A 27,092-nucleotide genomic window follows, 5' to 3' on the forward strand; every position below is an offset into this window, starting at 1 on the left:
AAACTCATTTGACCTGACATCAATGAAGTATTTATTATCTGGGATGTGACATGCCCAAGCTATTGGTACCTTGAATTGTTACTTTTGTATTCTGGGAACTCTCCCCACTACCTCCTGAATTTCTGAAACCATTAAAAACTTCAGGACCATTCAAATTCAAGTTTAGCTGAAGCTTACATTTTCTATGATATCTTATAGTAACTTGAAATCATTGCCAAACATATGGGTTGTATCTTGTGTCCGGCTGATTCAGTTGCACCTTTTATGAGGTTTAGCTATTAGAGCTTCATCATCTGCTCTTGTACTTATCTTTTTATAATTTAACAGCTCCATTGTCACAATGATAATAATATTTTACTATCTAATTAGATGTACATTTTCATTCATTGATAACGCTTTCTGAAGGAGTTACTAGGATTTTGCTCTTCATTCCACTGCAACTTTGCATGGATCCTCTTTGCAGTGCAATAAAATCTTTAACAAAGATAAAGACATTTGCAGACACATGTTTAAAATTGTTTCCTTTAAACCTTACAAATGAAATTGAATTTTCTGCCTCTCTTCAAAAATCATATGCTACAATATTACCACTTAAAACTATTCACCTGTTTTTCAGCAGTGTAAAAATGTATTAAAAAATCCATTTGCTGCCCTTTCAATAAATGTGGTCAGTGACACCAAGAAATTTAAAGTTTTACTGAGAACCACACGCATACATACACACACACAAACACAAAATATAACTCCAGATTTTCAAAATGCATGTGTTTATGCATCTCATAAGATTTGAGCAGTAAATGCCAAGTACAAATTCAGAATGCCATTAGGTCTTTTGCTGCTCCAGTAACTTGACCTTAATAAAAGTTTGCTCATGTTTGAATTCACAGCTGCTGATTGACACTGCAATTGACATAGAAGAGCCACGTCCCAAGAGAGCGTAAATTGGCCTGACTGTAGTAGTGCTACACAGATTTCATACAGTGAATTATCTTCAACATGAAGAATCATTTTAAATGTAAGCAGATTTAGGAATTGCTCTGCAGAAAGCAGTTCTCTTTTATTTATGGCAAAGAGTCTGCAGCTTCCAGCATTTTCATTCCCTCTGTGAATGCAACATGAGTTATCTGCTGTCAGTGTGAGTGCTTACCAATTAATCTTCAGCTGCATCCCTCTTCTAGAACATGTCACTGCTGTGATTTTTCCTCAAATGGCTTTCCTGTTATTATGTTCGCACATTTGGATTTGTATCTTAATTATATGTTAATATTTCTGTACAAGGAAGGGGGTAAATCAATCTCATGAATTAATAGTGAACGAAGAGATAATCCAGGAAGGATAATGCACTGATAGAAGTGTTCTCCTGGGATGTATTCTACAAGATTGAAAACAACAGCTCATAAAGAACTGCACTGATTAGAAGTGACTGAAGGAGCATGTAAGTTGAGGATGGGCAGAACAGCTCAAAGAATATAAAGGTGGTTATTTTGTTGTTGACATTGTTTTTGTTGTTGTTTTAACCTGAAATAGGAGGCATACATATAAATGTGATTTTGAAAATTGAAAAAAGCTAGTGGGGCCATTAAAAATTAATTTAACTATTTAACAAATCTTATGGATGCACCTTTTTTTCCACACACAGAATCCTATTGCATTCACCTTAGCTTATGCTAGCAGTTCACTTCTGGTTACAGGGTTCACTTCTGTTACAGACTACTTAAGAAGGTTCTTCCAAAATTTACTGTCTGCTACTAGATAACTTCTTTTACCCTTTCCACCATGGAAGAATCATGGCTATACTGAATCAAAAATTAGTTACAAAAGTAATAGGTAGGGAAAACCACAATAAAAATAAAAACAAATAAGCAGGCAAAATTCCATGTATTTATGGTTGAACTTTTCTTTTATTGAAAACATGAAAATAAGCTTCTATTTCTAATAAACATGGAATAAATAATCAAACTGTCAGAAATCTGTGCCTAAGTGCTGTACTAATTTCATAGATTTGGTGGAGGTTTTTGTTTCAATTTCCTTGCCATCTCAAAACTTCTCAGAATTGTTTTACCTTGTGTTCCCGTAAAAGTCAAAGATTGTCCTAGAAGCTTTGGTAAGTTAAGGAGGAACTGGCAGATGGTTTATGAATAAGAGCAGTTTTGTAAAACATGCTTCATTGCAAATTTATTTTCAAGCAACTGCTTTCAAGTTCCATTAATCTTCTATGACAAACAGGGAGATAATGCTTTCATGTTTTTTATTCCAAGTAAAGCTAATAACAGAGAGAAAGAGACTCTAGAACCAATCACTCTAAATAAAAATAGTATCTCTTAAGTGAAAAATCATAATACATTTGTAAAAAAACCTGAGAACATCACATAATAATTAGGAGCATGAAAAAAAAATAAATGGGAACAAAACGTGTAACAGTTAATACTATGATTATTTTTGGAAGTCTGTTATTATAAGTGCTTACAGTTGTGTCAGAAAAGGAATAGATAAGCCAACACAATTCCCTTCAGATTTAAAGGGGACTTATCTCCAAATTTCATATCCCACTCCATTCAAATAGAAATCCTTTTTATCCTAGAATATCTAAGTAGTCTAAAAGCATCCAAAAGACAGACGCCATGATTTTCTGATTTTAGCTGGAAATGCAGCAGTCAAAGCTAAACTGTTCTTCATTGGCACTGGTATCATGTTTCTAGCTACTTGTAAATGATACAGAAATATTTTTCCATTGTGGCTGGTATTTATCTTGGTCCAAACTCTCCTCTCAGTATTTGCATTTTGTAAAACAATAAATAATGATACCAGTAAAAGCAAGAAAATGAAAATAATAATTAAAAAAAAAAAATGTTAATTGCAGTTGTTATAGCATCAGGTTGTGCAGAGATCAAAAGACCACCTGAAAGTATTTTGTCCATATCTCTCCCAGATGCAGCTTAATTTTTGCCCCTTTCCATTCGCTTTTATTTCAAGCCTGGAATGTTAAACCCCTAACACATAAGAGAAACACACACTCAAACTTTAAGATGTTTACAACTGAGATGACATTTATGGCATCTGTGCAGTCTCAGTTTTTTCACTTTGAAATAATTTTACATTCCCTTCCAGATAGAAAATATCCCTGTTTTTTTACTGAACAGCCATATAATAGCACTGATGAACTCCATCCTGTAACTTAATATCCTCATTTTTTTACATCAAATAATAATGACTCAGCTTCTAAGACACCATTCTTCTGTGGAATTATAAAAGAACAACAACAAAACCCTTTGACATAAACAAGAATGGTCCAAACAAGAAAAATTAGAAGTATTTAAATAGAGTATTTTGATTGTCTGGTATTCGTGTTCTTCTTACTATTCTCAGGACAAAATATTATGCATAAAATACTGCACAGTATCCTATGAATTGATGAAAACTGAGAGTTCAATTACATATTCTAGTGTCAGCCAGCAAGAAGAAATACACACTGAAAGTAACCAAAATTAATACCAGAGGGAAACTGAATCATTGAGTACTATGACAAATTATAAACTTTAAATCAGCAGAATGTGTGTAAACAGGATGTGGACTCCAAAGACAGCTCATTCATTCACTACTTCTTTCAAAACCCCAGCCAAAGTGGTCTGATCTCTCATTTAAACTGGAGATATATGCAGTGAATTTTAGAAGCCATCAGAGATTTATCATCATGATCAATTTTAGGCTAATTATTGAGCTGCATAGAGAACTGCATTCCATCTCCAAAACCTTCAGTCCCAGAGTCCTTTTTGCATGATGTAGAGTTATTTTAAATCTGTTTTGGTGACCAAGTTCATTATGTCCCGAGTGTCATTTGTGCTCATACTTTAACATTTCCAGCTCAACTAGAAATAGGAAGTTTGAATGAAGCATATTTTAGAAGTAATTTTAATGTTGCCTGCAAAGAATTGTTTCAATCTTTTGGAAAGTGCTTTCCCCTCATGCTCAATTTACCCATGTATTAAGATGTTTGCTTATAGTACTCACTCTCCTTATATAGTGAAGATTCCTTCTTCATCTACCATCTACCGCAAGACTCCACTTAATGCAGTAATCATTAATGGCATACATTTTACATGAATACTAATTGTGGGAAGGACCATGCAAGTTTGGGGTTTCTAAGATTCCTGTAACAGAGTCTACAGTATAGCTTCAATGTTTTACCTACTCTCTTCATTCATAGAGATGTGGGTAGAATTAAAAAAAAAAATAAAAAATAGTACAATTAATGTACATTTTCTTTCTTGTACCTAGGGATTTAGAAGATAAATTGGGTAGGAGCTGAAAGTGCTAACAGTATTATAAGGAAAAAAGAAAGTGCAGAGACAAACTTTCAGTTTCTGTCATGCATTGATATTCTCAGCAAATATATGGAGGTGGAATACGAAGTACTATTGCTGAGACAAGTCATGTCATTGTTAGAAAAACAATCCAAATCATGTAAAATGAATCAGTCCATAACACAATTGTGGTCTCCCTTCCCTGGACCACAGAAACTATGCACAGGAAAGACACCCCACTTTTCCCCAGTCTGATATTCCTGCATTCACCAGACAGCAAAGCTGCCACTGAGCAGCAACTGGTTCCTGAAAATACAAATCTTCACCCTATCGAAACAGTTAGATAAACTCATTGAGTAACCAGAGAGAGAAACACTGGTTTAGAGTAGGTTTTGGATTTTGTTTTTGAAGGGGAGAGTATGGAACTGACAGAACCTTGCTCAGAATAAAAGGATAAAGCCATAAGATAGAGTGCAAATTGTAAAGCAGGAAATATGTCTTACGAAGAAGATTCTACCCTTATTGACAATAAATGATTATATTTGAGAGAAATAGTCTATTTCATGTACTGGCAGCCCACCATCACTCAACATATCAGTGGGATATGAAGCTTTTAATCTTGTTCAGCATTGGTGGCTTTACTCTATTTCCTGTCAACAACATCCAAGAAAGTCATTACTGTCTGCCAGAGAAACTACAAATTTGTTGATAGTTTTAATAATGATTTTATTCATAGACAAGCAGAGTTAAAATGCACACACAAACAAACAAACAAAACCCAAAAAACTTGTCAGCCCCAGGCTGGCTCTCTTCCTGGCAGCAGTGAATGGACCTGATAAATACAGAGAGCAACCCACCTTCATAAATACAGAAAGTGTTCAAGCTTCCAGAAATTATGGCAAAAGATGAAGCACACAAGCTCCTTTTCACTAGCTACAGCAGCATTTTAAATCTTTCATTGTAAACCCAGGAATCTTGGAAGAGAGTCAGTTGTTTTTATTTAACTTCTCCACACTTCCAGGACAGCAGCTCTGAAAGGCTGGAGTTAAATCCCAAACCGACAGGCTGACACACACTGCTTTGTCAATAGAACAGCACTGAATTCAGTGGCTTGCAATCAGGTGTGAAAGCACTAATAGCAGTTTTCATCGCAGCTCAGCTTCTCAGCTTTAAAAATCTTTCAGTTCTTTCTTCTCTTAAAGGAAGAAACATTTCCTTCCCTCCCCCCAAGGTTTGGTGGTTAGCAATGAGGATAGCAAGAGTGGCTTGTTAGCAATATTTCAAAACAATATTAAGCCAAAGTCCTATTTTATTTATTATTTATTTATATTAATTTAGACTACTTTAAGAGCTATAAAAATTTTAACTAAGGACTTCCCAGATTCCAAGATGACCCTTTCTATCCTTCTATTGGTCTACTGGGGCAAGAGGCCATTGACATTTTAAAAGTCTTGAGGGTTTATTTTAAGATTTGCTACATGTATCATCAGAAAATTGCTGCCTAGTAATAGAGTATACCTATTGCAGTAAAACTAATAAGGAAATCTTTAAATTAGACTCTTGACAAACATGCATTCTGAGGTACAACAGAATGGCCCTGGAAGCCAGTCAGCTGAAGGTGAGCATGGTTTGCTTGTAATGTTTGTATTCAAGATTTATTAAGTAGAGGGAATGTGTGTTATGAATAATGAATTGTAGCATTCCTGATTCTTGCATCCCTGCTACCGTTCTGTGATTAGTCTTGTAACAAACCTAATCAAGCTGGCTTCTATTCATAACCTTTTTAGATTAGTCTGTTCTTCTTTAGGATAGTGAACCATGGAAATCAATTCAGTGCCCTACTAAGGACTGGCAAACTAACTTATGGTCTTGAAGGATACACTTTTTCAAGGTTAAATCCAAAGGTCATACATTTTAAGAATTCAGTACAGTTAGGATGATACGTTTTACAGCAGAGATAACATTTCATTTTGGGCTGACAACTCATATCCATCCTATTTAAAAACAACAACAACAGCTAAACACCCACTCACACCTTCTTTACAGATGCTTGTTTTCCATTGTCCTAAAAACCTACTTAATTCACTGAATACACAATCTGATAGAAAACTTTCTGAAAAATGCAAGGAAACTCAATGAAAAAAATTAAGTGCAGTGGAGCTACACTCAAAACTGTGAAAGAACTGTTCCTTTAAAGAAATTTAAAAAGACAAAACAGAAGAACAAACCTGGCAGTAGCCCTTACACAAACTGAAATGAAACTGAAATTAACCTCTTGGCAGTGAGACTTCTAATTGGATGTTGTAGTGATTCTCTGCTAGAGTATGGCTTTGTTTGCATCAGCATTTTTGTCATTTACCTATAGCTAGGTACTTGTTATCAAAGTTCCATGAAGCATTGCAGCTTGCAAGTTGATAGGCTTGAAACACTCTTCATTTTGTAATATTAAAACAATTAAATAGTTATTGCATTGTACATTATAAAAAATAAAAGCCCCGATTCATTAGATCTCTTCATAACATGATCCATTATGGAAATTTAGGGGCTTGATGATTAGTTGTAAAGCTATTAAATTAATGAAAATAATGCCTGAAGCCTGTATGGTGGCAGAAAAATATGAAAGATAATTTACAGTTCTGGTTCCACTCTTACCTCTTTTCCTTGATTTAATGTATTTCTTGTGTGAACTTTTCCATAATTAGAGACCTGGCCATCAAAATCAGTCATCTTTCATTCATTCATTCTGTCCATATGTCTGTCTTTCAACATAGTGTAAAATTTTATACATTAATTGGGGTTGGCTGAAAATGTAGTTTACTGCTATCACCTAGTGTAAAAGCATATCAACATTAATGTATGTAACCTTTGCATATGTTTGAACCTTTTAGAACATCCCTATGCTGGCCATCTTTGCATTCAAGTATATGGAGTGGATCAGAGATTTCAGAAGTCAATGCAATGTTTGTAAAAGTTACAAACTTAGAAATCCAGGTCATTGGCTGAAATGTTAACATGGGTATTAACATTAACAGTCCAGCACAGAGGTGCTCATTTCTTGCCGCATTCCCTCTTGGCTTTTAAGGCATCTACAATGACTTTTCTTTCCAGAAAAAATGAGTTGTTTTAGACTGGGCACCCCCAAAAAAACACCCATAATGCAATTATCAAAAAAGAATTTGCCCAGAAATAGGTCTATTGTGGTTTAAAATACCAAAATATATTCCTACATTTAATAATTCTAAGTTTAAGGGTTTGATATGTAAGAAGTTGAACACATTGTACCTCTGCAGCAGTATTCAATAGGCATGCTTTACTAAATAAAAGGTTGCAGCCACTCGTCCTATTGCACTAACTTTGTTACTGACTGTGATCTCTCCACCTGCTCTGTTAACAACTGACAGTTCATTTGACATATACACAATATAAAAACGTATAGTCTGACATCATTTTCCTATTCTAAAAGCAAAAACCATTCAAACAAAACAAAACAGAGTAAATATAAGTACACATTAATTTATTGATTTAAAGTGTGAATTTAATAACACAAGTGGACAAGTGATCAATAATTTCCTATTTTTCCTAGATATAAAAAAAAAAGCTATCTACGTGGCCTTTTTTCTTTTTTTTTTTTTTTTTTTTTTTTTTTTCTTTGAACAGTCAGGGAGCTTCCAATCTAAATAGCTGTCTTCTGATACTTCTGTAATAAAAGCTATGAATATTTTGATATTAAAATCAAAACTGCAATTATACTTTTAATTATGACTCATTGCTGATTTAAATTGTTGTGATTAAGTATGTTTCTTTATGCATACAAATTATACATTCAGTTTGCAGATTGTGTGAGAATTAGGACATCCTAGCTAGACATTATTGCTACTAAGTGCTTGTACTCTGTGAGTGATGCTCCTGGCAAACACTGTATTTGCTTCTTGACATCCTTTATTACTTCTGATACAAATTTGGGGTTAGAAGGTTTTTTGTATAAAAAACGTATAGGCAATACCTGTATAATCTACTCCTGAATAAATATATATATATATATACATGGTGAATTATTTCCCTGGGCAAAAAGTTCCATGTGGGTGCTTGAATGAGTGAAAAACAATGTTTGTGGAGGGAATAAATTCATAATACATGGCAACACAACTATTCTCAAACCGGTACAACCCATCACACTTAAAAGAAACACTAAATAAATACTGCAAAGCAACATGAATGCTGTAACTTGCATAAACAAATCAATAGAGGCAGACAGCTATTATGAGACTAAATGCAAACAGCCCATTTTATATACAAAGGCTGCTGCTACACGATTGACCATTACCTGTATTTGTATAACAAAGAGGGACTAAAGATATTCAGTAAAGTTCCTCCTATTTAGGCACCATTGAAAGGAATGAGATTTTAGGCATCTATTGGGATTTAAATAACTCAAAAATCTTCCTGGTCCTGTTAGTAAATTATTAGTGCAGTACATATTATTAGAGTTTTCCTTGAAGCTATTACTTTTTCATGTGAGAGACAAATAAAAAAGAAGTAAAACCCCCATACCACCACACTACAATGATATGCTTTAGACAGGTTGTATGGTGCCTTTATGAAGTCCCGGTGAAGTCACCAGACAGTCTTCAAAGAATCATAGAATCATTAATGTTGGAAAAGACCTCCAAGATCATCTGGTCCAACCATCCCCCTGCTACCAATATCACCCACTAAACCATGTCCCTAGGCACAGCATCCAACCTTTCCTTAAACACCTCCAGAGACAGTGACTCCACTACCTCCCTGGGCAACATGTTCCAATGCCTGACTACTCTTTCTGAGAAGAAATGTCTCCTAATTTCCAACCTAAACCTCCCTTGTTGCAACTTGAGGCCATTCCCTCGTCTTTTTGCTAGTTATCTGCGAGAAGGGGCTGACTCCCAGCTCCCCACCACTTCCTTTCAGACAGCTGTAGAGAGCAATAAGGCCTCCCCTGAGCCTTCTCTTCCCCAGGCTAAACCCCAGTTCCCTCAGCTGCTCCTCATAGTACTTGTGTTGCAGGCCCTTCACCAGCCTCATAGCCCTTCTCTGGACACACTCCAGGGCCTCGATGTCCTTCTTGTAATGAGGGAACAAAAACTGAACGCAGTACTCCAGATACTAAGCAGAGCAGAGTACAGGGGGACGATCACCTCCCTGCTCCTGCTGGCTACGCTATTCCTGATACAATCCAGGATGCCGTTGGCCTTCTTGGCCACCTGGGCACACTGCCAGCTCAGCACTCATAACTGGTCACCAGCTGGATTTCACTCCATTCACTACCACTCTCTGGGCCCGTCCATCCAGCCAGTTTTTAACCCAGCAAAGAGTGTACCTGTCCAAGGCATGGGCTGCCAGCTTCTCCAGGAGAATACTGTGGGAGACTGTGTCAAGGTCTTGCTGAAGTCTAGGTAGCCTACATCAACAGGCTTTCCCTCATCCACTAGGTGGGTCACCCGGTCATAGAAGGAAATGGGGTTGGTCAGGCAGGACTTGCTTTTCATGAACCCATGCTGAATGGGTCTGATCCCCTAGTTGTCCTACAGATGTTGTGTGATTGCATTCAAGATGACCTGCTCCATCACCTTTCCTGGCACCGAGGTCAGGCTGACAGGCCTGTAGTTCCCTAGGTCCTCCTTACAACCCTTCTTATAGATGGGCATCACATTAGCAAGTCTTCAGTCATCTGGGATGTCTCTGGATGACCATGACCACTGATAGATGTTGGAAAGTGGCCAAGAAATCACATCCACCAGCTCCCTCAGCACCCTCAGTCTTTTAATACCTTTAAATAAATCCCCTTAATGCCTAATTTGCAATAGTCTCAGCCACCTTGAGGACCAGAAAGTGATGGTAAGACCGTGGAAGAGCCTAGGATTACACATCATCCTGGTGTGTTTGGCACCCACCACCAGGATGTAGAGGTCATAAAGGAGCCGTGAGGTTCCTGGTTAAAGCTATGGGCTTATCAACAGCTAGAAAGAAAGTACTTGAAACTGAGAGGCCTGCCTGAAGAGCTGGGGAGGTGTCCGGAAGACTAAAAGGCAGAGGGCAGATCCAGCCTTGCACAAGTTCCCTTAGAGCCAAAGCCCCAAAATCAATGGGCATTTCCAGCAGTAAAATAACTCAACTAATCAGTTTTATTCCATACCACAGATCTGTGACCCTAGCAATACCTAGTTATGCTTAGAGAGAGAGGATTCTTGTCCAGACTCTATGAGAAAAAGAAATATTTTTGATCTATACCTGTAACAAATGAGCCTCAGTTATTCCCTGCTTTGAGCTAATTTCTGCAAGACTCTCAGTTCTCAAATACTTGTCAATACAAACATGCATTTTAATCATTATTTTTAATATGTAAGCCAATTATAGTTAGCTCTAAATGGAGAAGCATAACAATAAAATGTTTCCCATAATTAAAAGAGAAAAAAAATCAAAAACTGACTGCCAACACTAACTTTGCTGATTTGACAGTGTGCCTATTCTTTGCTTCCAAAACCTCTTTCATTTTTCATTTTTTCCCTTTTCTCCCCTGCCCCCCCATTTTTTTGTTAACTTAAATATATATATATATAATATAAATAACAACTACATATATATATGTTTATAGGGGATTTCTTGAGATAGAGTGTTCTATGTAGAAACTTCTATAAATCTTTCCATTGCTAAGTTAAGTCTTTTCATTTTCCTTTCAACACCTCAGTCTTGTAACCAGGAAAATTATGTCTCTACATTGGCAAAAGTCCAAACGCATATTCTAAATACTGTAAGTAATTAAAGTATAGCAGACCATCTTAAATTTAATGGTTGTTGGTTTATTAAGATTAAATACACATTTAAGAGAGAAAATTGTTTCATCTCTAAGTACTATCTAAGCAAAGATCTATTTCACACACTTTTCTGTTCCAGACACAAAACTGTAATTATCTCAAGAGTCTTATTTTGCATTAATATAGCCCTATCAGCAAGCCAGAATGTTTAGTATGCACTGCTCCAGCGTAGGCTTATTAATAAAAAATTGCCTGGCATTGCAAAGCATGTTAAATTCTAGAATTTTCATATGGTAAGATACCATGTCAAAGAGGTTTCAGGGCATGGTTTTTTATATTCCATGTCATCTAGCCAATCTTTGTGCATTTGGAGACCCATGCTAAAATGTCATTCACAGTAATTTGTGTAGATGTTTAAAATTTCTCACCACATTTTCAGTCAAGGTCTTTCTTGATTGGTTTAAGAAAAAAAAAATGTGGAGATGACTGGCTAAAAAAAGTACATTTCAAGTCTCAAGCTAAAAGTTGATTTTTAAAATAAAATTTACAGTTTATAGAGTCATAAACTCTTAAATATACTGGTACAGGTTGATTCTGTGGTTGTAATAGCTAGAATGATTTTGATTTTAAATGAGAGCTGAGATAGAGACAGAAAATGAAGACAGTAAAAGACAAATTTTGACTATGTAAATAAGCAATCTGATCTGATTTTTTTTTTTTTTAATGGAAGAATTTAAGCATGATTTCTTTAGTTCAAATAACAAAAACTGCTAGAACCCTTATCCCTTAAAAAGCTTTCAGTATATGAAAGCAGTTTCCTTGCAGTCAGAAAAAGCCACTCAAGTTCATGTCAAAGCAAGACTGTTTATTTTGAACTAGTATTTTCATGTTGAGATAAATCTCATAAAAAAAAAAAAGAAAGAACTTAAGACAAAACAAAACAAAATTATCTGCTAAGTTATATAAACACACTTAGTGTTAGATTTATTTTGCTTTGACACTCATTAAAAATAGATGATTTTGATTGATATGTTATAAAAAAGAATTGCTTAATTACAGAGAATATGAATTAAAGCTAATAAGATTCAATTACAGAAAACATGTTTACAGCATTTACTTGAGCTTGCTACCAGACAAGCTGTTCTACTTAACTATTCTGAAAAATGTTAAATTAAGAAAGTTATTTTAACAGAACCTGTCCTGTTATGATCTCCTTTTTTTTTTGTGTGTGTGTGTGTGTGTGTGTTCCACTGCATTGAATGAACCACAGTATCAGTTTTGTACTGATAAAAATATACAGTATAGTATATACAGTATATGGTAAAGTGCAGTATACAGTATATATATATAGTATATACAGTATATGATAAAAATATCAGTACAGATAAAAATATATCTTTTTAACAATACAAAATATCATGATAGAAGCCTCTGGTCACCCCTGAAAAGAATAAGTGTTCTCTGAATTTGACACATACAAATTGTCTCCCTCATGTTCAATGCTGCTGCAAAAACCTTTTATGAATCTGTTTCATAAGAAGATAAGGGAAAGGTCATCCTTTCCCTTAGTTGGATGCTCCTCTGGAGAACAGTCTTAGAAAAAAATTTCAGATCATTTAGGAAATATATAACGTTTGGTCTAAGTAACAGTAAAAACTCCTCACAGGCATCAAATATCATATCTATTTTGAAGCCAGTTTGACTACATAGCAGAGTTTTGAAGTTCATCCTCTGAAATGTAACATATGACAATGTTTGAGTGTAAATTGACTATACCAATACAGCCATTCATGGTCAGAGGTATAAATGACTATTTGGTGGTTACTGAATTAATTTGAAATTTAAATTTGTGTTGGCAGCAATTTCTTTAGAAAACACTTGGAAATACATTTGCATGTCACAATGAGTGGGGAACAATATGTAAATTAAGCTGCAGTCCATAACTTCTAAGAACCACACATATTGGGCAATGTCTGAATCAGAGAAATAAGAACAGATTTTGAGCACAGTTAAGCTATGCCATCTGTCCTTTAAGATATTGTTCTAGCTGTTTTTCAGTTTCCAAGGAGGATAGTGGTAATATGGATGAGAAGATATATCCTCTAATTCTCTCCATCCTTCCTTCCCTCTCTCTATTTCCTCCTTCTTTCCTCACTTCCTTCCTACCCTCCCTCTTTTCCCCCCTTTTTCTTTTTGTCAGCTTCTGCAGCTCCTCACAGGTTACCTGCGACTGCTCCATGCCTCATACTGATCTCCTTTTCTAGCAGAGGGCTTGCTCAGCTCTCTTAGTACTTCTGACCCATCCTCTGACTTCTAATACATACATTGAACTATTCAGAATTGACTTATTTTAAGCAAAAATTGTGATTAATTAGCATACAGAATCTGTGAGTATTCTGCACCTATTTGAAATGATTTGAAAAGATACAGGATATCAAACTATAGGAGTAAACAGGATGGGAAAAGGCAGTAAGGATAATTGCATCCAATTATATATCAAAAAATGCAAAATCTTCTAACCAGAGATGAAGAAAATCAGATTTCTGTCCTATGGGAAATATCACAGTTTCATTTGCTTTTATCCCAAATTGCCATAATAATGTGTTTAATTTTCATATTAAATGAAAAATAATCCCAAATAAACCCCATTGATGACAGTATATTCACTAAGATATACCTTAAAGTAATATATTACTCAGAATAAGAAATACACATCAAAAAAATCCTATTTAATTTCAAATTTCAAATTATTTAATTTCAATGGTAGTCTCTACAGAGTGCTTATATAAATGGTAATGTAAAGAGAAAAAAAAAAAACTATTTCTGCTAATCTGATCTAAAATTCACAGTACTTCTGGTGTGTTTAGTTTTGCTTTTCTCTAAAAAAAATCAGTGTAACCTGATCAATAAGACTTTTGATATTTTATGAATTAAAAAGTGGCTAACCTGTTCCAAATATTGCCTTATCCATACTTCTAAATGCTTTTCTGGATTTTTGTCTTTAAAATCACAAAAGATTGTCAGTTGTATGAATTCAAAATATTGGATAAAAGCTTTTTGTTTGTTTGTTTGTTTTTCCTTGAACAGGTACTTTAATATTTGGGGTTGCTGAAGGTTAAATTCTACAACTACGTGACTCAGGTATAGTACACAGTAACAGTAATTTCCACAGATGTGTTGGGCAACTGGAAAGATTGAAGCAGAGGGAAGAACCTTCCCTGTTTTAGGCATTATCTTCCAGATTTCATTGGTCAAATAATTATTGTTGAATAATTAATACTTGGAGTAAAACCAACGACAAAACAAGTGACGGTGAAGCAACCTGAGAACCTGAAGATTAATTGAGAAATCACTTTCTTTCTACTTTGTAATAACTAATTATATACTCTATCATTTTTTATTGTATATGATACAGCAAGAACAATTTTAATAAAGTTTTCAGATGGTCTCTGGATACATTATAGGTAGAAGTGACTTGGATTAAGAAAAAGAAGATGACATATTTATAGCCTACTCTTTTAAAAGCATTAAAAAAAAAAAAAAAAAAAAAAAAGAGAGAAGTAAAGCCACATCAGTAAGAAAACAAACAGGTTATTTTTGTCCTCCCAGTGCCCCTCTCACATTGCCCCTCTCAAGATGTGATGTTTTCCCAGTGGAAAATAGAGCAGATTGGCTTAGGAGCTCAGGACATTAAAGAAGCTAAATTTACTTTCAGTATGTGGACATATAATAAATGTATTTGTTTCGGCCTGCAAGTCAGACTTCTTGAATAATAATACTGGCATTAACATCCCATGAATTAAAATAAAGTGGTGTTTTCCTGACTTTATTAAGAGATCTCATTGGATTTGCTACTATATATTCATTTTCGGTGCCTTATTCAGGCCAGTTTTACTATATAGTGATGAATTTTTTTAAGCCAGTAAAAAAAACAAAAAAAAACACTGAAGCAGCCATAGTAGTATAATCAAGAAATATTTGAGGTATATAGTCTACTTAGGGAGAACACAAAAAAAAACTACACGTACCAGAACTTCTTTGTCAGAGACTGACAAAGAAGTTGACAGAGACTGACTGGGTTCTAGTGAAAAAGCCTTTTTTGATGAACCATACATGCTTCCTCTCATCTTGAAATAACTGTCTTCTTAATCAGTACTGAGCTTTGTAAAGCCAAGTCAGTGCCATGTGAGTAGCAGCTTTTATGGATTATCTCTGAAAGTCTGTGAGGAGCATGTGTAGCTCACAGAGACACACAGTGTTGTATCCTATATGCAGGTAGCTTGCAGGACTTCAGGAAATTTTGGCACAATATAAAAGTAAGAGCAAAATTATTTCTAACAAATTCACCATTTGGCTAATCATTCCCTTTTGTCCTAACATTATCTACCTAGGTAAAGAGTTCTTCTCCATCTTTTTTATAAGACCCCTTTAATTATTGAAATGCTACAATGAGGTCTCCCTGAAGCCTTCTCTTCTTCAGGCTGAATATCCTCAACTCTTTCAGCTTTTCTTAACAGAAGCGCTCCAGCCCTCTCAACAGATTTGTAGCCCTCCTCTGGACCTGTTCTAACAGGTCCGCATCTTTCTTGTGCTGGGGTCCCCAAACCCGGATACAGGACTTCAGATGGAGCCTCACGAGGGCAGGATAGAGGACAATCTTCTCCCTTGACCTGCTGGCCACTCCTCTTTTGATGCAGTCCAGGATGAAGTTGGCATTTTGGGCTGCAAGCACACACTGCCAGCTCATGTTGAGCTTTTCATCCACAAGAACCACCAAGTCCTTCTCTGCAGGGCTGCTCTCAATGAGTTATTTTCCCAGTCTGAACTGATGTCTGGGATTGGACTAATCCAAGTGCAGCTCCTTGTACTTAGACTTGTTGGACCTCATTATATCCACATGGGTCCACTTCTCCAGCCTGTCCTGGTCCTTCGAATGGCATTTCTTCCTTTATATATTTGAAATCCAGAAACCTGATTTTTGTTTTCTCCTCTAACTTGTATTTCTTTTTAGTCTGAAACTGCATTTCTTTAATACAAAAAAGATGGACAAAAAGACCACTGATTGTTTCAGCTCTTGAATGGTATAAAATGAACAATATAGCTGTGATATGGTGAAACTTGTTAATATGCATTTACATGAAGTTCATATATTAAATGAAAGAAGCAAGGTTAAAATTTAAGTAAGTATTGTTTTTAGAATGAAGTGAATCTAATCATTGCTGTTTGTGCAAATTTTACTACATTTTTTTTTTTCTTTCATTTAATTAAATTCTAACACCTAATGAACTGGTCATTATGAAGAGATAATTGACCTAGCAAGTTCACATCCCCTTTGGGAAGGGAGTGATACCATATTTTATGAAGGTTGATTGTCTCATGTTAATGGTCATCTCAATTTAACATTTCTGTAAATGGAATCTTCATTGTCCATTTGTGCAGCTTGCAGTTTTACAGTGATTTTGTATCTAAAATAAATTAAAAACCAACTTTCAGTCACACAAACATATATCAAGGGAAAACTATCAAACATGTCTAATTGGAAAATAGAAAAAGTCTTAGTTAAAACATATATATATATATTTATATATATATGCATATCTGTTGAGGTCAATAAGGTCAATAAAGTTGTAGCAGAAACCAAAAAAAACAACAACAACAACAACAACAACAAAACCTGTAATATATTTATGACTTGGATCTTGGGTAGAATGAATTGGGAGTAATCCACTGATTCCAGCTGAAATCATCATTATTATAAAAAGTTACAAGTCTTGTCTTCCACTGAAGTGTTTGCATTTCCTGATAAAATTTATAGTCTTCTCTCAGTCTGAACATTATAGTGATTTCAATAAACACAGCAACCTTTTCTTCTCTAAACAAGATTTTTTTCCACTGTTTTCTAAAGAAAAAAAAGTTTAGTTCCTTTTTTTTTTTTTTTTTAGTTCTTTTCTCCCCCTGCTATTTCTTACTTATGTTAATCTTATAGAAAATGATGATCACTTTGATTTTGCTTTCAAGCAACATGAAGTCTTGCTCTTTTATTAACATTTGGGCTTTTCTGAATGAAGTGTATCCTCAGAGGTCAACAGAGGCCATTAATAAGTCCAAAGCCAGTCAGAGGTCTTGTCACACCTTCCTGTCTGCAGAATGTAAATTAATTTACAACATTTATTTTCTACCCTGAGGTTAAAATTACTAAGAGACAAAAAAAGTAGAGACATAGATAATATCTTTGAGTAATTTTTTAAAAAAAAAAATCTTATATCAAGTTGCCATAAAAATAATTTGAAGTACCACATTTGGAAATAAGCATGGGAAAGCACACACACAAAATATAGGGAATATTGAGAATAAAAAACATTTCATAAACTAATTACAATTTTTGTAATGCTAGCATTTAGGATGTTCTCTGAGCTATTCTGGGCACTGTAAAAACACAGTAGGAAGCAATACCTACTGAAATAGACAGACAAATAATTGGAGAGGTTAGCAAGTGTTGAACAGTTATGCAGTTTGGGAGAGCTGAGTTTCATGAGTTTATTTTGATGCACTGAGGATTCGCATCAGGCAGGAAGAGAAACCTTTGCAATTGGAAGATTCTTGAGGTAGTAAAAGTGCACGTATCTTCAGGGAACAAGGCATGTTAATGTTCAAGAAGGGGCCAGTTTGTAGTCAACCAGGGCATCCTTGTTGAATAATTAACTTCACTGATGAGACATAAAAACAAGCAGTTTCTATTTTTCATGCTAAAAAATAGGAGAAGCTTTGCCATACTCTTTTTTTTTTTTTTTTTTTTTTTTTGCTAACAGAGACACAAGGATTACACTAACTTTAGCAATAGCTACACACTACTCAGAATTTCTGAAAGTCTTTGAAATCAGACATGAACAGTTTTTGTCAATAAAAAAATCCAATAGATTAATAATTTAATAGTTGGTACAGATTTTCCTGATAGCCCGACAACTATGCTCAGTATTGGCAGGGTGACAGATGGATAGTTATACATAAAGAAAGAGAACATAGATGGCTTCTCCTCTTCTTTTTATTATTATGATTCAATACTATGTCTGTCCTAGTTTTTTATTTTTTTTATTTTTAATATTTCTTCTCCACTCTTATATCCCAGAGTTATGTGTTGTAGGTTTTGACTAGTGCCTGATCAGAATCAGTTTTATGCTTCAGAATTGTTTCTGTTGTATAAGATTTTGCTTTCATCATCAAAGAGCAATTGTTTTATGAAGTGTGTTTTTTTAAAAGTTACTTTTGGAATTACTTCGTATATGCATGATGCAAACTCTTGAGTTTTCTTCAAAAGTTAAAAATCTGGGGAAATACCAGATTTTAAGTTATCAGAAAAGCCTGCATGAAAACCAGAAGAGGATTAAAGGTGTTGACTTTCTGGACATACATTAAATCCTCATAATGAGAAGGAAAACCTACACATGGGAAACAGAAATTCTAGTCTTGAAAATGTAGCTGACAACTACACAGCCCAACTTTTCTACGTTTTTTACAAACCATGATATGTATAGGATATATATATGTCCCACCTGCTCCTTGAGATGAAAACAAATTACCTTGTCAAAAATGGGAGTAAATTATCTGCATCAGTGATTTATTGTACCCAAACTTTGTCCAGAAAAGTTTTAAAGATTTTTTTGTTTTGTTTTGTTTTGTTTTAGTCTGGGCCTGTTGTTTCTGGGAACCGTGCCAGCATCCCTATATAATATTTTCTTTATCATCCTGATATAATGGTATAATGGCTTGGTAGTTTCTGATCTTTTTCACAATGTAGGTATAGTAAAACAATTCTGTAAGTAAAGCCAAATGGTCCTTTGCTTAAGTCTTCAGAAGGTGTTTAGGCACGAACCTCTGTTTTGAAATACCAACAAGGAAAACAACCTTAATCACTTTATACCATAGTTCTTAAACTTACCTTTCAATCCAGCTGTTTCAGTTCTTACATTAGAGATCACTAATTATATGAGACAAGGGGCTGTATTTTACTTTTGTATAAAGACACTTTTGTATACAGTCACCTTATTGTATAAAAAGGATTAAAAAATGATAAATATTCTTCCTAAGATATCCTTAAATCATGGAAGAAACTGCTTTAAAACAAACATGCAAAACTCTTCCAGCAAACAGAATATTCCCCAAAAGTCCACTATTTCTTTTCTGCCCATAACATCAAAGGGTAAGATAATTCTGAAAAGCCCTTATGAGGGAAGACTAGTAACATTTTCAGTGGAAATAGTTTGTATACCTCTCTGAAAATTCAGGGAAAAGTGGAATAGAAAGAGAGAACACATTCCTTTATAAATAGTTCCAGTATTAAATCAGTCTTTCAGGATTTTGTATTCTCTTTAATAGTTCTCTTATTACTGAATTATAAGGCTATATTACGAATCAAGTTATTGGACTCATAGCATTAAAGAAAAAGCATACCACCTTGTCATGTAAAAGAACAGACTGTTCAAAATTTCTGTTAAAGTAAGAACATACTGCATTTAATATTCTCTTATTCTCTTTCACTGAACTCAAAGTAACCAAAGCACAGTTAACGTCCAGAAAACAGATGTGTGCCCATACTATGCAAAAGAACATGTATGTGTGCCTTTTGTGGCAAGATTTCCTATTTTTCAGCACAAATACTTTAACTTCTGTTTACTGTTTTCACATTGTATTGCTTTTGTTCTCCTTTGCTGAGCTATTTGGAAACAAGTAGCTTTTGACAGGTAATGACAATATCCTAAATTTGGGCACACATGCAAGCACAATCACAATCAACAGTACTTTACATGTTTATGACTCCTAGTACTTGACATTCTTCAGTGACCAACTTTCAACACAAGTTCCACAGAGAGCAATGTTTATGACTACAAGCTACACTGCTATATATATTTCCTTAGACAACACATAAACATTGAAGACGTGGGAAATTAATCTAAGGAAATATTTTACATTTAGGAGATGTCAACACTTTTCAACAGTTCATTCCTCTGATATGTTTTGGATGAAGATAGTCCTGCAGCAGAGGCCCAGGGCAACTCAGCACCATTCACATCCTTGGTTACCTGCTGATGTCCTTCTCTTAGCAGGCAGAGAGACTTAGCAGCCCTCCCCAGTGTAAAGCCTTTCATGGGACCCATGCTCAAAGCAAGTCTACACCACAGTAAAGCTCAAAACTCACCAACTCACCACACTTGCCAATGGGAATTTTGATTCCCCTGATATACTGTATAAATACCTCAATTGTCTTTACAAATAGTAAATGTGAAACTCTCATGCACAAAGAAAAAAAGCTGGAAACCCCTACAAAAGAACTTAGAAGACACAGAATTAAAAAGAAGAAACCAGAAATAAATTGGAAAAATTTTGACTTTTAAATATTTAGCACAGAAACAGGTGTTTGAACTAAATTAGCAAGAAATACTCTTTTCACCCAGTTCATGGAAAATCATGAACAGTTAGAAAAACTGAAAGACCATATGCTCCACTCTGTTGCTCATAAGTAAGTACCCATAAACCCGAGAGGCATATGTATTCTCCTGCTAGTTAGCAATGTATTGAAGTTGTTATCCTACTTCTGAACAAAATAAAATATGATAACCTTTACGCCTAAAACAAGAACGCTGTTACAGACTTCAAAGATCTCACATTGGAGCCTAGTACTGTACTGCATCAGGTTACTTAAACTTTCTAGAGCGGGAAATTTCACATCTGTTCCTCTTCTATGCATTTATTTTTGGCTAGCTTGAGTACTCTTGCATGTCTGATCTGCCCTGACTTCCATTTTAGGACTGAGTTCCTTTTTAGGACTTCAGCACCCCCAAACTTTAAAGAATACTTTGCATCTTTTCATCTTTTCTGATCTCTGCCTCATTAGCTATATATCTAAATCACAGCTACATTGTAAGTGAATTTTTATTTTTTTATTATTATTTTTTCCTGAAATGCAAATTTTACATAGAAAATATAATTGATTATAATTTCTGAGGATAGGAATGAATTTCTCAGATAGATCTGAAGCCTCTGAGATAAATTTGCAAATTTCCACTTTGAAATTATAACTTTAATACTGGTTTCACATGATTTTCATCTGTAAGAGAGGCATTAATATTTGTTTCCAGTAAGTTATCAGTGAAAACCAGTTGATAAAATTAGGGAAATTTGAGAAGAAATGGTGGCCAAATTAATATTTTAGAATGCACGAGAGCTTCCCTAGTATTGTGAAGGCCTAAACTGAGAAGTTATTTAAATGTAAAATCTAGACAATATACAACTCAGACAATGAACACTTCCCCTTTAATATATCATCTGGTAAACAGTTGTACTGAAAGGTTAATATCTCCTATGTTGTTTGAGGTCTGCTCTTGCAACAGACAGTCTGAAAAATACTGTATGTTGTCTTAAATGATTTCTATTTCCTCTTTCCCTGGAGACAGGTCATGAAAGATTTATAAAAGGCTATGAAAAAATGATGCTGGACTGACAATAACTGTCATGAAAGGGAGTGCCTTCAAAGTCCAGTAAATGAGACAAATATTAAGTTTAATGTACAGTCTGTTCTTCAGAGCACATATTTAGCATTAGTCAAAAAAAAAAAAAAAAAAAAAAAATCCAAGTAATGCATTAATTTCACACAAATAAATGAAGCAAATTTTTAAAAGCATATTTACTATCTAATAGTGTATTTAGAGACTAAATGTTATCAAATTAATTTGTTATTAAGAATACCACATTTTATAGAAAGTGACTCATTTCTGCAAAAACGATATTTATTGTAGCATTACAAATCTGAAGAGAGAATACTTGACTCTACTGTCCTTCCAGTTAAATAGGAACTAGATCATGTCATCTTAGAGAATATTTATTTGTTCCACCCTTTCCTTATTAGAGTAACATACGGAATTTTAGCTTCCTCACCAGTGCTGCACTTTTCCACATACTTGTGTGCAAGAGGTAGTCATGGTGATTTCTTTCATTCCTCTATAGCTAAGTCCTAGTCTGGGATACTTATGTATCCCACATATAGATCACAAAATGCTTCTTTATGTGGTTGCAGTAAATTACACTTCCACCGTTCTACTTTTATATGATTGCAATGGTAGCTAACAGTGCTGTTTTGGATACAGGTTAAGTAAGGTTTTAAGAAACAGCAATCCAAACCTTGAGGTTTGGTCACATAGCCCTGATTCCAAGTGACAACTGAATGGCAGTCTGAGAGACAAAATTTTAGCTACGGCTTATTTAGACCTGGATCACTGTGTTAATTTTAGTATACATTGTTAAAATGTGGGACTGTATCTGAGATCAGATTCATTTCAAATCTTCTAGCTACCATGGAAGTTTTACACAAGGAAGTAAGAAGACCAAATTGTGCTGTCAGTTACATTCAGTAAATGTGCGGACATTCAAGATATAAAGGATTTGGATTTGAATATGGTTTTATCACTTACAGCTTCTCAAAAACTAGCTCATCTTTTTAGAGAACAGATGCTCAGCCCTGCTGATACATGGCTGAAACATATGGCTGTGGATCTTCAAGTTAGGAAAGATATAAATAAAATACGCATGACTTGAAATAATATCATACAATTCTACAGATATATCTGTCTTACCAAAAGCCCAAATTAAGATGGCTATATATTCATTAAGAAAATGAGAATATTACCATATTGTTGTGAAACAGGGAAAGAAAGAAGTATACTGAAATATACGGAGAAGTATATATACTGAAGTATATGAGAACTATACTGAATACTGAAAGAAAGTTCAGTATTAGGTGGAATTTCATATAAACCTTGTCTGCCTGCAACTGAGTCTTAAAAGGCCTCAAAAAAATGTAAAATCTTGTATAGCAGTACATGTTTCTGAAGAACTGAAGAATGGCAGGAACATGTCAAAAAAAAAAAAAAAAAAAAAAAGTCTGTCCTATAGACAAAATGCTTCTGTCAAAATGCTATAGACAAAATGCTGCTTCCTATAGACAGACTTTTTTGTCTGTTTCTGAATTGCTTCATCAAAACAGTAATTTAGCCCATAAACAAGAAATGAAAAAATACCTTTTTAGATCCCAATGTATACTAAAAAATAAAGTAAAAGCTATTATTTACTTAGGTAGATGTTAATGCAAACAGGCTCTTAGACAGTTGAATAATGTACTCGTATGTCATGGTCAATTCAAATCCTTTTTATTAGAAGAAGCTGTGCAGCTGGCTATATCATCTGTTAGTTAAGCTAACAAGAAAACTCTGCCAGTTTCCTTCAGCATCTTAACATATAAAATAAAAAATCTATGCCATTACATTTTTTTTTTCAAATCATAGGATCATATTATCATATTATGGCTTTTTTTGTTGTTGTTGCTGTTTGTTTTTGTTTTTGTTTTGTTTTGTTTTGTTTTTTGTTTTAAACAGGAATCGAAGAAGATATCTTCCAAGAAATCAGCATAACTATGTTCCATACAGTTAAGAATTTCCTGTGACCCATTCTGTTAATGCTGGCCATTAGTGGCCATACATACACCTTTCCTTGAAAGAATTTGTAATGACCTCAATGCATTTTTTGCACTACAAAAAAAAATAGCATTGTATCACTTTCTATTTTTGTAGTTAGATATAACATATAATGAATTATTTCAGGTCATAAAGATCCTGAAAAACTGACTGCTGTTTTCTTTTTGTCCTTGTATGCTTCAGTTCGATTTGAGTTGGAAGAAGGGAGGAAGTCTCTGCTCCGATTTTCAGTGTGACCAAGATGGGAAATAAAGAGCATACTGTTCTTGGAAAACAAGCTCGATATAACTGCATCAGCAATTAAAAGCAATCAGAGGACAATAGAATATTGGTTATAGTTAGGTGGATAATCTTGCTTACCATAAAATGAGAGGCAGTGTCACATTAATCTACTGCTTTTGTTACTGTGTTATACCAACAAAAACTCACTTTAATGATACCCTAAATACACCACAGCACATGCAGTTATTGGTAAGAAAGAATATTTATTACTCCACAAATATGACTGCTGTCTCATATGTCTCATATTTACAGACAGGAGTCAAATGGTCCACATACTTTTTTTCATTGTAGAAAGGAAGCTATACATTTTCCATATTAATGGAAAGATAGATTAGAAATTTATAATGTTTATATTCTCTCAGTTATTATGAACAGTAATGAAATATAACTAAATTTATACTAATACAACTAAGAATAACTATTTAATAAAAATATAAATAATATAACAAAGTAGTACAACGAAAGTATCATCTTATAACAAAAGTAAATAAACATCTTTCAAGGGGAAGGAAGGAATACAAGATTAGAAAGCCACATTCCTTCCCTTGAAGGCTAACTTAATGAAACAGTTTAAGAATATTTTTCTTCCATCTTTGATTTTCCCTTGACTGTCCTTTGAATGTGAATCAGTGTTACACAGAATATAACTCTCCATTTCCTACTGCATATTGAGTTTCATGATCTAAAAAAAAAACATGAAGATTCATGAGTCAGTTTTGCATACTCTCAATGACTTCTCAGAACTCTTTCTGTTACCTAGCCATAATGGTTACTTAAGTTACTTGTTCTAGACTACATCTTGCTTGATTTAAATTTTAAATTCCAATCCAGAAATCAGAGTCTTCAAGAAAGTACTGTCAATATTCTGTTAAAAAATGTCTAACATATATAATATTGTACTGCATTTCCTAGTATACTAGCAACTTTCTTTGCCCAGGGTACATTTTACAAACGTAGGAGCCACTTCTACAATGCAATGTGATGAGGTAAGTCCCTGTGGCAGATGTGATGTTCAAAATTAAGCAGGTGGTGCTTGTGAAGATACATGCTCAAGAAAACTGCAGATTGCATCCAGATTTATATCCTTTTTTTTTTATTAGGATTCAATGAATCTCGCATCAACACTATTTCAGTAATGGCCAAGATTAACAGAATGGGTCACAGGAAATTCTTAAATCCCAGTTTCCATGAAATGAAAAAAAAAATTTGAAAACATAGAATTCCCTGTGGAGTGGAAATTATATTTTGATCAGAAAGACATAGAGCAATTCTAAAGATTTTATTTTTTTTTTGCTCTGTTGTGGGCCTACAACATGCTGATTCTACATTACTTTACTAAGTACATTACTTTACTAAGTACATTACTCAAAGAACCAGCAGAACTATTTCAGTTGGTCTCCTTGGCCTACTTCTCATGATGTCCAAAGACATGTCAGCACTTAAAAGAACCTACCTAATCTAAACAAAGCTTACTGGAGCAAGATGGTACAGTTTTCAGGGTCCTCTCTAACATACCTGAAGCATTCATCTTTGTTCAAATCCTCACGAACCAGAGCAAGCTAAGCAGAACAAAAAATATGAAAGTATACAGAAACCAAAGATGTGTATTTATTATTGTCTACATGAACTTCTACAATGAGAGTTCTTGTGTGAAGTTCTTAGATTCACTGTAAATGATACAATAAATAACAAAATAAATCATAAAGTTCTTATAATTCAATATACAGTAGAAGTTGAGACACATCAACCTTAGTCTAGGTGTCATCGATATGGAATAGAAATGCAAACAGGGAAAAAAAAAAGATCAGATCCTTAGACATTGTATGTTGGCGAAGCTGCAGTTATTATCCTCCAAGTCACATAAGTTTTTGAAAATTCAACCCAAAAAACACTGACATAAAAATCTGTCCGTAGAAGTTTTTTCAATGACAATTTAAGATGATCCTATGTTTAAATGGCTATTATTTTTGATTCCTTTTTGCATCACAGTATATAAGCATCCATTTCCAGTAAAATAAATAAATAAATAAATAAATAAAAATAAAATAAAACCCACTATTTTCATTGGCTTTTCTGATTTTTTAATACAATCACTTTTCAGAGCAATTCATAAGCTGACTATCTGTCACACTTCTCACTTCAGATCAAAGTCAAAACCCAAAAATACAAACGGTATCATAACAAATCACATCTGAGACAACTTTAAAAGCCAGCTCCTTTCTGACTCAACTGCGCTGTTCAGATGTAATTTTAAGTTTGCATGAGAAAAAGGGGACAATTTTTGTCTCTCCTTTGAGGTGTTCGATTACTTTCTAAGCCATGCTCAGAAACATACTTGAAGAAAACATTAATTTACACAGAATGTTAACTAAATCTGTTTTTTTTTTTTTATTCTCCCTTTTTTCTTCTTCAGTCATGAGAGTGCTTGTGTAGGTATCTTAAGGTCCATTAGTAAGTGCTATATTAAAAAAAAATAAATGCATCAATAGCACAGAGTTCTTAAAAGTGCAATGAAAAAGCCCTTCAACTTAGTGCTACCCATAAGAGGTATCTACCAGTATCCCACTACATTCCTGTCACAAGACTCCTGTCAGCATGTGCAAAGTGAAAGACCCACTTATTGTAAAACTTTGGAGTGAAATTGGTATGCCAATTCCCTTATTACAGGGATGGAGACAAAAGAGTGAAAACTCATGTACACACTTCAGTGAGTAACCGTAGCAAAATAAAAAAGTATTTTACTGGGGCATTTAAACTCTTGCATACATTTAATTGTGTTTTATTTACAGTGATAGTATTGCATGATTCCAGAGTATAGCTTGTAACTGCAGTCAGAGGGATTTTTCCACTATTCATTTATGTGGAAAAAAAAATGCTGCTGTTAAAAAATCAGGTTAAGAATATTTTATGAGAGTAAGGAACTGCTGATTAAAAAAAAAAAAAAAAAAAAAAACAGCAACAAAATTAATCTTCTCTCTCTGGCTTGTGGTATTGTACATTTGCCTATATACTCATCAGACAGAACTGAATTGCCAATAGCAACAGATTTTCTGCTGCTGATGGGTGTCCTACATATTGTGAAGATGAAGGAAGCTTGGGATCTGCCTGCAGTAGGATAACCAAAGTGGATAGCATGGGCCAAACAGGAGGGAAAAAAAAAAAAAAAAAAAAAAAAAAAAAAAAAATTTCCTTTAATT

The 27,092-nt window shown here is 34.3% G+C and overlaps 1 protein-coding gene across 31 annotated transcripts in view; it reads right to left on the reverse strand.

The window, feature by feature from the left end:
- NRXN1 (neurexin 1) overlaps window positions 1-27,092 on the reverse strand; it is a 712,085-nt gene that overhangs the window by 589,361 nt on the left and 95,632 nt on the right. The gene's annotated exons all lie outside the window — the stretch shown is intronic.

This window comes from Oxyura jamaicensis, chromosome 3, assembly GCF_011077185.1.
Source record: "Oxyura jamaicensis isolate SHBP4307 breed ruddy duck chromosome 3, BPBGC_Ojam_1.0, whole genome shotgun sequence".
Taxonomy (NCBI): Eukaryota; Metazoa; Chordata; class Aves; order Anseriformes; family Anatidae; genus Oxyura; species Oxyura jamaicensis.